At 34.1% G+C, this 12,718-nt stretch overlaps 1 long non-coding RNA gene and 1 other non-coding gene across 2 annotated transcripts in view; one reads left to right on the forward strand and one right to left on the reverse strand.

Annotated features, from left to right (window-relative positions):
- Window positions 1–12,718, reverse strand: part of LOC112132317 (uncharacterized) — a 141,610-nt gene that overhangs the window by 57,541 nt on the left and 71,351 nt on the right. The window lies entirely within an intron of this gene.
- On the forward strand, window positions 5,473–5,603 carry LOC112132465 (U8 small nucleolar RNA). Its single transcript, XR_002914231.1, has one exon. It is a non-coding gene; the product is annotated as a U8 small nucleolar RNA (small nucleolar RNA).

A 12,718-nucleotide genomic window follows, 5' to 3' on the forward strand; every position in this document is an offset into this window, starting at 1 on the left:
AGTCAGAGTTTCAACCTACAAAATAACACTATTACCCTGCATTTGTAAAATAATTTTCACTTTTTATTGTTTAATAAAAATTTTTATTAATTTTTATTAAATACTAAACATTTTTAAAATAGTTCACAGGATAGGAGAATTATTCCCTGATCTTGCAGTCAGCAAAAATTTCTTACGAAGGGAAACATTTTGATCTTATATTATTTAGAATAAGAGAATTATTTCTCTGTTTTAAGATCATTATTTTACTAAGCCTCACAATAATTGTATAAGTTTGTCAGAAAATAAGATAGTTTTGTAATTTCATAAAAAACTGGTAATTAGGGAGATGAAAAGATCCCAAAAATGAGCCGATCTGTTAAAGTCTTTAATCAAGTGCTAGTTTCTGCCCTCAGCATAGAATAATCTGTACAGTTTTTAATGCTATTTCAGTTTCTTTCAGTAATGACATTATGTAATAGGGACAGAAGAATGAACATAATAACAACTAAAAGCCTTTTATTTCCATTGTTCCTTACTTTTCCTTAAGGATGTCTTGTCTAGAATCTTCTAAAAGCTTATTCAAGTCAACACTAGTTGTCAACAAGACAAGCAGCAAAGTTCTCATTCTGAAAGCAACCAACATTGCCATTGATTTTTTTTTCTATCCTCTCTATTGGATTTTCTTTCTTCTTTCCTTTCTATTGGAGTTCTTATTTCCTCTAATACCTGTATTTTCTTAGGTAACCCCATTGTTTTATGAGAGTATATCATTCATTATTCACTGTTAGTTTAGTTAAGCTGTAAAAATATTTCAGCAGAAAACACAACACAGGTTTATTTTTCACTCATATTAATGCTGGTGTGGATTAGGTGACTCATCAGGGCAGCAGTGACTTAGCGAATTGGGCTAATTTATTCTTGTGACTGTGGCCTCCCTTGTCACTTTGGAGGTAAAGTGGAAAGTGCAGAAATTCCCCATCAACTCTTCAATTCTTAGTCCACAAAATGGTCCATGTTATTTCCATTCAGCTCAGAAAACTAGGTTCAGAATCTGTATGGTAGATATGCAACTGCAAGGAGGTAAAAAGTATAGTTCATCTAGGTTCCCAGTAAAAACAAGGGAATCTAATGTTGGTAGACAACTTAAATGTTTACAGCAAAAAAAAATTTGAAATTTTTGTATATCTGAAAACAACTTTATTCTACCATCAGTTTTTATTGGTAGTTGATGTTGATATTAAATTCTATGAAATTAATTTAACCAAAATATTGAATAAGTTTTTCATTGATTTATTTTTCCAATTGATGCTCTTGATAAATCTAATATCATCATGATTCTTGGACCCTTGAATTCTATAATCGTGCAGCAACATGTCTCATGATAGACATTAAAGATGGCATAAAATATCACCCTGTAGATCAATGTCCTTCCATTCCAGAGATTTTTATTTCTTTGGATATTGTTCAAAATTTTGTATGATTTCTGTAAATCTTAGTATTTATATTAGAGCAATAGATTGAGACCCTATACTAATTAATCAAAATATTTTAAATTTCTGAAAGCCTTTACTGTATCCCTGCCCTAAATATTTCATGTCTGACTGCTATTGAAAAAAGAAGTGAAAGATAAAATAAATGTCTTAAATATTACTTGTCTCACAGTTGATCAAACATGCTATCTATTTTTCTCCCCTCTTTGAGGCATAAACATCGCTTCTGTCTGTCCAAATCTTAATTACCTCACTCAACACTTTTGTTTCCATCTTCTAACTCTTTTACATGCTTGCTCCTCCATAAGATGAATTTTGAACTCTACCCCACCTTCCTAAGAAGCTGTATATTTGTTTTTTATTGAGGTACAATTCACATAACATAAAACGAACCATGTTAATATAAACAATTTGGTAGTGTTTAGTATATTTATACTATTGTACAATCACCGTATCTGTCTAGTTCCAAAACATTTTTATCACATATCCCCCAAACTCATACATATAAATATTCATTCCCCATCCTCCACTCCCCCACTGTCCCTTCAGTCCCTGGAAAAAAACTGCATTCTCTCTGTGTGTATTTATTTTAAATACTTTCTATAAATGTAATCATGTAATGGTAATAATCATACAACTATAAAAACGATCTTTTATGTTTGGTTTATTTTACGAAGCATGTTTTTGAGGTTTATCTATGTTATAGCAAGCTTCAGTCCTTCATTATTTTATGGCTGATTATTATTATATCATATGGATATACCCATCTTGTTTGCCCATTTTTCAGTTGATAAACTTGGGTTGTTTCCACCTTTTGGCTATTGTAAATGGTGCTGCTGTTAACATCCATGTACAAGTTTTTGCTTGAGTATCTGTTTTTAATTTTTTTGGTAAATACCTACGAGGAGAATCCTGGGTCATATAATACTTTCAAATTTAATTTTTTGAGGCACCGACAAACTTTTTCCCACAATGGCTGAATAAATTTACATTCCTTTTAGCAAGGTTTAAGAGTGTCTCTTTGTCTATATCTTCACTAATACTTGTTATTTTCTGTTTTTTGCTTATTTTTGCTTTGTGTATAGTTATAGCCATTCTAATGGATATAAGATGGTATCTTATTGTGGTTTTGATTTGCATTAGTCACTATGGTGACTAACGATGTTGAGCAACTTTTCATGTACTTCTTGGGCATTTGTATATCTTTTGCTTATACTTAATTTGGATTATTTCACTTTTTGTTGTTGAGTGGGGAGAATTATTTATATATTCTGCATATAACACCTTTATCTTATATGTGATTTTCAAATATTCACTCCCATTTTATAGGTTGTAGTCTAACTTTCTTGATAATGCCTTTGAAGCAGAAAAGTATTTCATTTTAATGGGATTTAATTTATCTGCTTGTTTTAGATTTTGTTACTTGCATTTTTGGTGTCATATCTAAGAATCAATTGTCAAATTCAAGGTAATAAAGTTGCAATCATTTTCTTCTAAAAGCTTTATAGTGTTAGCTCTTATATTTAGGTTATTTGATTTAGTTAATTTTTGTGAATAGTGTAAGGTAGGAGTCCAACTTCAGTCTTTTACTCGGGAATACCAAGTGATCTCAATAGCATTTGTTGAAGACAATTTCCTTTCCACGTTGTGTATTCTTTCCACTCTTGTCAGGGATCAGGTCAAAACAACTGTCCATCAACAGATGAATAGATTAAAAATATGACAGATAAATACAATGGATCATCATTTTGCCTTAGAAAAAGAGAAGAATCCTGCCACTTGTAACATGGATGAAGTTGGAGGACATTATGCTAAGTAAAAGAAACTAGTCATAAAAGGACAAATACTTCATAGTTCCACTTATATGAGATATTCATAATAGTCAAACTCATAGAAGCAGAGAATATTGATTGCCATGGGCTGGGAAATAGGGGATATGGGAAATTGCCAGTTATGATAGATGAATACAGATCTTCTGTACAACATAGTACCTATATTTAATATGGTATTGTGCACTTCAACACTTGTTTAAAAAGGATATCTTGTGTTGTGTTCATATGCTTGCTCTCTACAAAAAAATAGGCACAGGAAACTTTAGGAGATATTGGACATGTCTATTATCTTGTTCGTGGTGATGGTATCATGCATATCATGTTCATGTATGTGCAAATTCATGAAAGTGGACACATTAAATATGAGCAGTTTTTGTATATCAATAATACCTCAAAAAGCTGTTAAAATTGTGTGACATATAAGAATAATGAAGATATTAATTTAAATGTCATAGAATACTATCAGTGTATCAGTGTATTAAATAGCTTTAAATACTCATAGTAACTAGAACAACATCTACCACACAATCGACACTAAATAATTATCAATTTTCTTCTTTATCTCTCCTTTCATGTTTTAGTTGGTCAATTTTAAAAACATGCATTAAAGAAGATTGACAGTTATTGTCATAATTATATTTTCTTTCAATTTTGCTGTGAAATTAAATGTAGAGGATTTATATTTCCTTCCACATTAAGAAGCAGATAATCTATTATTAGATGTCATTGTCATATAAGTACGTATTCTTTATTTTTCACAGAATACTGAATCTTATTCTTGTTAAGTATTTGTCTAAATACTTTTAATTCTTGTGACTATATGATTATACTTCATACGTTAACTCATGTGAAAGAATGAAAAAAGGATTATTTCAACTTTTTTAAAAATATTTTTTCTTACAATAGTTTGCAATTATTGAGAAAAAATGAATATATTATTGTTATATATAAGGACACTGTCATAGAAACTGACCACAATGCACATTAAAATAAATTATTAAAGAAAATAATCATCAACCTCATCACTATCACCTAACATTTATATTGTGCTTATTATACATGATACACTGTTCAAGTCCTTAAGATTTATTGTTATTCAATTTTCTCGACATTCTTATATTAAGTATTTTTCTTTTATAGATGCAAAACCTGAGGCACAAAATCTTTTAAAATCTTGCCCAATATTACAGAACTGTGTTAGAACTTACAGCTCTACTCAGACAGTCTTACTTCATTGTTTCTGCTCCTAATCACTTGATGGATAGGTATTTTTCAATTTGTGTCATTATTTAAGTTAATGTATTTTACTGATTCCTGAGTGGAATAAAATTTAAATGAGTACATGATTTTTCTAAACTTGTACTAATTTTATATTAAAATATACGTTCATTTTTTATAAATTCATGCAATTCTGGATTCTGTGAATTACTAATTGTTTCTGGACAAAATTAACAGAGAGAAAATTGTTCTTATATTTTCTAAGGAATAGTTTTATCAGCAGCTTTATTTATTTATTTATTTATTTATTTTTATTTATTTATTTTTTTCCTGATTGCTTAAGTGTAATTTTGAGGAATAAACTAGATAATGACTTTAAGGAAAAAGTGAAACATTGAATTTGCTCTTGAATATTAACAAGTTTAATATGTTAATAAAATAGCATAAAATATTGTATTCTAGAGGTAATTAAAAATGACAATACCATTAAAAGTGCCACCTTCAAGTGAGATTTTTATATTTTTATTTTTTGTTGCATTTTATGTTTTATCTTTCCAATAGAAAATGAATAGTAAAATACTGTGACTAGTGACAGTAGTGTTCTCATGTTATGTGGATTTCAACAACAAATATCTAGAGAGTGACAAAAAGTGGTGATTTTTAAGAGTATACTACAAAAACCAAGTTTGCTAAAGGCTAAATGGTGCTAACAAAGAAATATTAACTACAAAGAAAATGACATTTTTAAACCTGTCCTAGAATGCACTTTGTATTAATATTTGTAATATTTGTAAATTTATACATTGGTTCCTGAAAGGAGATCGGGGCTATTTTATTTACATAAAATAAAGCAAACTATTACCATTGATATTAATTTTCTAAGTCCTACTTTGATATAGAAAGTGATTATATAGAATCTGGAAATTATACTTCTTAAATATCACCAGATATTGTCAGCTGGGATAATCTTTACCTGTTCCTTCTTTTGGAGGGCAAATTAGGACATGATTGGGGTTCACATGATATGCGATTAACATCTCAGTAATCAGGACTTACAGCACCCTGATTGCGCCTATCTGATTCTTCCTGAAAAAAAATTACCAGGAATGATAAAGAGGTGATCACTTATATGGTTAATTATTTTTAAATTTCCATTTATTTATTTAATTTAATGGAGAAGTCAATATTAAAACTCTTGAAATTGTCCAGTTGGCAATAAGTAATATAAAATGCTTTTCTGTCTTAAACTACAATTTCCAAATACTTCTGTGATGTGAATTCCACTACCTCTATCTAAGCAGACAAAATTTGAGAAAAATACTTTGCAATATAAAAAATAATAACATTATTCGCTAATATTTTCAACTTATAAATTTGAACTACATCTGTAATTATACTGAGTATTTTTATAGCGAATAGAATTTCTATATGATGTTTGATCACTTTTGCTCTTATGAAAACACAAAATACATTTAGTTTGTATTGTAGAAACATGGAATTTAGTGAAAAATATGCCTCCTTCTATTCCTAACTAGATATTACCACTTGTGGCTTCAATAGGAACCTCAAACTTACTGAAGCCATTTTCCAGAGAAGCCAAACCAATAGGATAAATATAGTTATACAATAAGTCCTCACTTAACTTTGTTGATAGGTTCTTTAAGCAAAACAATGTACAGCAGATCTTCAAATAAGGTTGCTTCCTGTTTCCTTCAATGTTGGTTGTTTCATTATAACGTTGATGAGAAGAAAAACATTGGCTTTGTTATACATATTTTTGCTTAAGCGCATATTTTCCAAGAATTCATTAATGATATTAAATGAGAATTTACTGTAGATAAGAGAAGATTTATTATGATAATTGAGTCATGCAATTATGGGGGCTGAGAAGTCCCACAACATGCTGTCTGCAAGCTGGAGACTCAGGAAACTTGATGGTATAATTCAGTCTGAATCCAAAAGCCTGAGAACCAGGGAAGCCAATGATGCCACTCCCAGTTTAAGGCCAAAGGCCTGAGAACCAGAAAGTGGGAGCAGGCACTGGTGTCCCCGAGTCTGAAGTCTGAAGGACCAGGTGCTCTGATGTCCAAGAGCAGAAGATGGATGTCCCAGTTCAGAAAAGAGACGAAGCACTAGCCCTTTCTCTTTTTGTTCTATCCAAATTCTTAATGGATTGGGTGATGCCCACCAACATTGGTGAGAGCAGATCTTCTTTACTCAGTGTACTGATTCAAATACTAGTTTATTCCAAAACCACACTCACAGACACACCCAGAAATGTTTTTCCAGCTGTCTGGCATCCCTTAACCCAGTCACGATGATACAAAAAATCAGACATCACAATTATTATTTATATAATCTTCATCAAATTGTTCTCTCTCAAATATGTTTTTACTTAGTATTCACAATATCATGGCAATATTCTTTCCTAACTAGTGATGCCAAACATCTGCGAATCAAATTACATGAATCTATTTTCCTAATATCCTCCTTCATAGCTTAATATTAATGCAATTTCTTTTTTCCTTTTTTTTTTGAGACGGATTCTAGCTCTGTGGTCTAGACCGGAGTGCGGTGGCGCAATCTTGGCTCACTGCAACCTCCGCCTCCTGGGTTCAAGCTATTCTCCTGCCTCAGCATTTTGAGTAACTGGGATTATAGATGCACACCACCACACCCAGCTAATTTTTTGTATTTTTAGTAGAGATAGGATTTCACCAAGTTGGCTAGGCTGGTCTTGAACTCCTAACATCAAGTGATCCACCCGCCTCAGTCTCCCAAAGTGCTGGGATTACAGGAGTGAGCCACTGTGCCTGACCTTGTTTTCTTTTTTTGACTTTATTTGCAATAATTTATCTTTAGTGATATACTTTTTAAACACAGATTATCTCCAGCTCTTGTTTTTCAACTTTTATCTCTTTTTCATTTTCACATTAGGACAAGAGTGTTTTCTTTTTCTAAAATGCAAAACCAAAGTCATCTTTCAAGAAAAAAATTTTTCAAAATTTCCTGTTGCATATAGACAAAAGATCAAAATTTTCTAGCCTAGGATGTGAGACCCACAGGCACAACATTCTGGCCTGGTCTACTAGCCTCTTTCACTTTATGTTAAAAATATAATGAATTGTATCAGTTTCTTAGTCATGTCAAGTACTTTCATACTTTTTCCTAGGCTAAAGGAGAAGGCCATGTGGCTCTCTAGAAGAGACCTAGATAGATTTTGAAAACAACAACTTTGTGGTCTGATTTAGGTCCTTGATACTGAAACCTGATTACAAGGACTGACAATCACTTTGTTTCTGGTAATTTCCTAAATACAGTTGGATGATGGGTTTTTACAAGAATCTTAAATCCTACCTCACAACCATTATCACATGAGTTGATCCAACAATTTATCCTATAACAAAAGGAACAGGAGGGAACAACTCCAATCTAATCACAGTTAACATTTTCCGTTTTCTGATCAACAGAATTCAGCAATAACACAAACCTGAATCACCAGATTGATATACTCTGCCCTTCCATAAAATGGGGCTGATTGCAAAAGAGAAAAAATTAATTAAAATAAATGTCCCTGTGAGCAGTTATTAACTAGGTTATAGTGTTCCCTACTGGAAAATGCTCAAGAAAAATTAGACAAGGTCATTTTGTGACTGTGGTGGAACAAGACAAATGAAAGACCATTTTGTAATCATGCCCAAATATTATAGAAAAGAAGGACTCTATACCACCATAAAATGATCAAACCTTTTCTTCTTCTGGCTGAAATGAATTACTGCTTTTTCATTACCAATGAGAAACCTAGCTGCAAGTACTTACACCCATCTCTTAGACATAAATTATTTGGAGATACAGTCATCAAATTGCCCTCACTTTCTGTCAGCACTGAATCCTTGAACTCTCTTCCAATCACTGAATTAACACACTGTAACTTTTTCTTACCAAGAAGCCCCTTTGTATGTAATTCCTCTTGGTGTAGATAATTAATATACCTAACTCTGCTTAAACACAGTCAATATATTTGTGCCACTCTTTGCACATTGGAATTAAACAAATTTTCATTCCTTTTTCTTCTTTACTCCTATACCCAATCAATCATAGGTTCTTTCAATTGTTTTTCTTAAATTTCAGATATTTCAGTTTTCCATCTCCATCGGAACCCATTGTAACCACCTGATTCATCCCATATCCATTTTTTTCTGATTTATTAATCCCTAAAAGATCTCCTAAACTCGAGGTTTGACCCCTCTGCAATGCAGTGAAAATGAGTGTGACAGCTATTTTTTTTTTTTTTTTGGTCAATTTTACCAGGATACTGAAAGAACTGGTAAAATCATTATTTCTGGCTGTGTCTGTGAGGGTATTTCTGGAAAAGATGAATGTTTGAATCAGGAGACTGAATACAGAACATCTTCCCTCATCAATATGGGCAGGCATCATCCAATCTGTTGAGGACAAAAAAAAACAACAAGATTTGGAGGAAGTCTGAATTTGGAGTAGGAGATGGGACTCAACTCCAAAGGTGGGGCTTGAACATGGGACCAAATTGAGGACTAGCTAAAACAGGTCAGCAGTGGAAGCAGCTTTCCTAAACACACGCCTAGCAGTATGCCATGTGAGTTTACCATTGCCATGGCAACACCCAGAAGTTACCACCCCTTTCCATGACAATGACTCAACAATCTGGAAGTTACCACCCTTTTCCCAGAAATTTCTGTATAAACTGCCCCCTAATTTGCATATAATTAAAACTGGATATAAATACGACTGCAGAACTGCCTCTGTGCTGCAACTCTGGGCACACTGCCTACAGGGTATCCCTGCTCCACAAGGAGCAGTACTTCTGCTGCTGCTGCTGTACACTGCTACTTCAGTACACCGCTGCTTCAATAAAAGTTGCTCTTTAGTACCACTGGCTTGCCCTTGAATGCTTTCCTGGGTTAAACCAAGAACCCTTCTGGGCTTAGCTGCCATTTTGGTGCTTGCCTGTCCTGCAGCAAATTCATTGTCTCTCCTTAAGCTGGAACATTCATCTTCTCTTGCCCTCATCCATGGGCAGTTCTTGATTATCAGGAGTTCAGCCTTAGACAGGGAGTTACGCCACTGACGCCTGTGATTCTCAGACCTTCAGACTTAGACTGAATTACACCATTAGCTTTCCTGGGTCTCCAGCTTGCAGATGGCATATCATGGGAATTCTCAAGCCTCCATAATCACATGAGCCGATACAGTCATGAATCACTTAACAGCAAGGATATATTGTTAGGGAATTTCATCATTGTGAAAACATTACCAAATGTACTTACATAAACCTAGGTGGTATAGCATACTACACAGCAATAGATTCAGCCTATTGCTCCCAGGCTACAAATCTACACAGCATGTTACTGTACTGAATACTGTAAGCAATTGTAACACAAAGGTATTTGTGTATCTAAACAGACACAAACATAGAAAAGGTACAATAAAAATACAATATAAAAGTTAAAATGGGCCGGGCGCGGTGGCTCACGCTTGTAATCCCAGCACTTTGGGAGGCAGAGGCGGGTGGATCAAGAGGTCAGGAGATCGAGACCATCCTGGCTAACATGGTGAAACCCCGTCTCTACTAAAAATACAAAAAATTAGCCGGGCGTGGTGGCGGGCGCCTGTAGTCCCAGCTACTCGGGAGGCTGAGGCAGGAGAATGGCGTGAACCTGGGAGGCGGAGCTTGCAGTGAGCCGAGATCGCGCTCCAGCCTGGGCGACAGAGTGAGACTCCGTCTCAAAAAAAAAAAAAGTTAAAATGGTACAGTTGTATAGGGCACTTACCATGAAGGGAGCTTGCAGGGATGCTTCTGAGTAAGGCAGTGAGTGGTGAAATGAATGTGAAGGCCTAGGACATAACTGTACATTATTGACACCACTGTAGACTTTATAAACACTGTATACTTAGGCTACACTAAATTCATTAAAAAATATTTTCTTTCATCTATAATAAGTTAACCTTAGCTTACTGTCATGTTTTTACATTAAAAACTCTTTACTTAACTTTTTTGACTCTTTGGTAGTAACATGTAGCTTAAAACACAAATACATTGTATAGTTATAGAAAATATTTTCTTTATGTTGTTATTCTATATGCTTTTTTGTTTTTTTTATTTTTGTTATTTTATTCTTTGTAAAATTTTTTGTTGAAACTAAGACACAAACATACACATGAGCCTGGACCTACACAGGATCAGGGTTATTAGCATTACTGCCTTCCATATCCACATCTTGTCTTACTGAAGGTTTGTTGAGGCAAAACCATGTATGGCGCTGTTATCTCCTATGATAACAATGCCTTCTGTAATACCTCCTGAAGGACCTGCCTAAGGCTCTTCTTAAGGAGGTGTCACACTTTTCAAAAATACGTCCATGGTGGTTTGCTTGGTTTGTTTCTTTGTTTCATCATATATTTACTTCTTGGCACAAAATGCACCATTTTTCTCTATTAATTACAACCTTTTGCTGTTGAAGTCCATGTTTTTAAACTTTTCAAGGAGCTTGCTGAGGTCTAAGAAAAATTCTGCTAAACCGTTCACTATGAATTTGGGGGGACTGTCCTTTTTCTTTTTCTTTTTCTTCTCTTGCAGTTTCCTTTTCTTTTCTTTTGTCTCTTCTTCAGCTATCCATTCCTGTTCCAGTTCCAACAACTCCTCATTAGTCAGTTTCTCAAGAACTACCTCTAGGAGCTCCTCAATTCATCCTCATACACACCCAGGTTAAATTTGTTTGCCATCTCAATCATAGCCTTATTTCTTTTTGCAACCTCACCATCCTTGACAAATCATTTGAAGTCAGGAACAAACTTCTTGTGTGTCTTCTTCCACATGCCATTAATGTGATCTTTGGTGACATCATCCTAAACCCAAGCAAGGTTCTCAGTCATAGATGTCCTTCCACAATTGCATTAGTGTCTTCTCAGTGTCTTCCTTAGTTGCAGCAATAGCCTGGTTAAAAATCTTCCTCAGGTAGTAATCTTTAAAAGCTGCTATAGCTTATTAATTCATTGGTTGGATCAAAGTGGTTTCTCTCTCCAAACACCATTTTGATGTTGGGATGAAGATTACCAATACAAGGAGGATGTTCAGGAGCATTATCAACAATAAGCAAAATATTGAAAGCTATGTTATTCTCCAAAGAATACTTTTCCATTTTGCTGGCATGGCAATTCAAGAAGGCATCTTAGAAAAGGAGCTGGCTCACCTATGTCTTCTTATTGCTCCTGTGGCAAACTGGCAGTGAGTGCCTACTGATATGCTGGAAGGCCTGCTTTTTCTGTTTTTGTTTTATTTTGTTTTGTTTTGTTTTACTGTGCCAAATCATAAAGGGCTTCAATTTACAGCCAGCATCATTGCTCCCCAAATAAGACTGCTATTTTGTCCTTAAAAGCCCTGAAACCTGGCATTGATTTGGCCTTCTTATAAATGAAAGTCTTTTCAGTCATCCACTTCCAGAACAGAGAATTTTCATTCATATTGAAGATCTGGCAGGTTATTTTCCTCCAAAATCAGTTTATCTAGTTTCCAAACATTCCTTACCTGCCTTCACATTTGAACTCACAGACTCACCACATTTGAACTCACAGACTCACCACTCACTTTCAAATTATGTAATTAATAACAATTCTTGAATTGTTTAAACCACCCAGAGCTAAGAATAAATTCAATATCATAGGTGGGTTCAGCTTTTTCTTTCAACATCGCAAAGAACATTTTTGCTTTGGTTGTGATTGTAATCGTGCTGAGAGAGATACACTTCTGTGTCTAGTCCTCAATCCAGGTGATTAGAAGTTTCTCCATATCTGATATAGGCCCTTCTCAAATTGTTGTTACTCTCACTGCCTTCAATAAAACAGATCCTTTAACAGCTTCTGTCATTTTGTTCTTGCTCTTCAAGATTATAGCCATTGTGGAAAGGCATGTGCCTGACTTGTGTGTAATAATCATCACTGATTTTTTCGCCTTTGTATTTCTTTTTTATTATTATTATTATTATTATTATTATTATCATTATTATACTTTAGGTTTTATGGTACATGTGCGCAATGTGCAGGTAAGTTACATATGTATACATGTGCCATGCTGGTGCGCTGCACCCACCAACTCATCATCTAGCATTAGGTATATCTCCCAATGCTATCCCTCCCCCCTCCCCCCACCCCACAACAGTC

Source organism: Pongo abelii, chromosome 11 (assembly GCF_028885655.2).
Source record: "Pongo abelii isolate AG06213 chromosome 11, NHGRI_mPonAbe1-v2.0_pri, whole genome shotgun sequence".
Taxonomy (NCBI): domain Eukaryota; kingdom Metazoa; phylum Chordata; class Mammalia; order Primates; family Hominidae; genus Pongo; species Pongo abelii.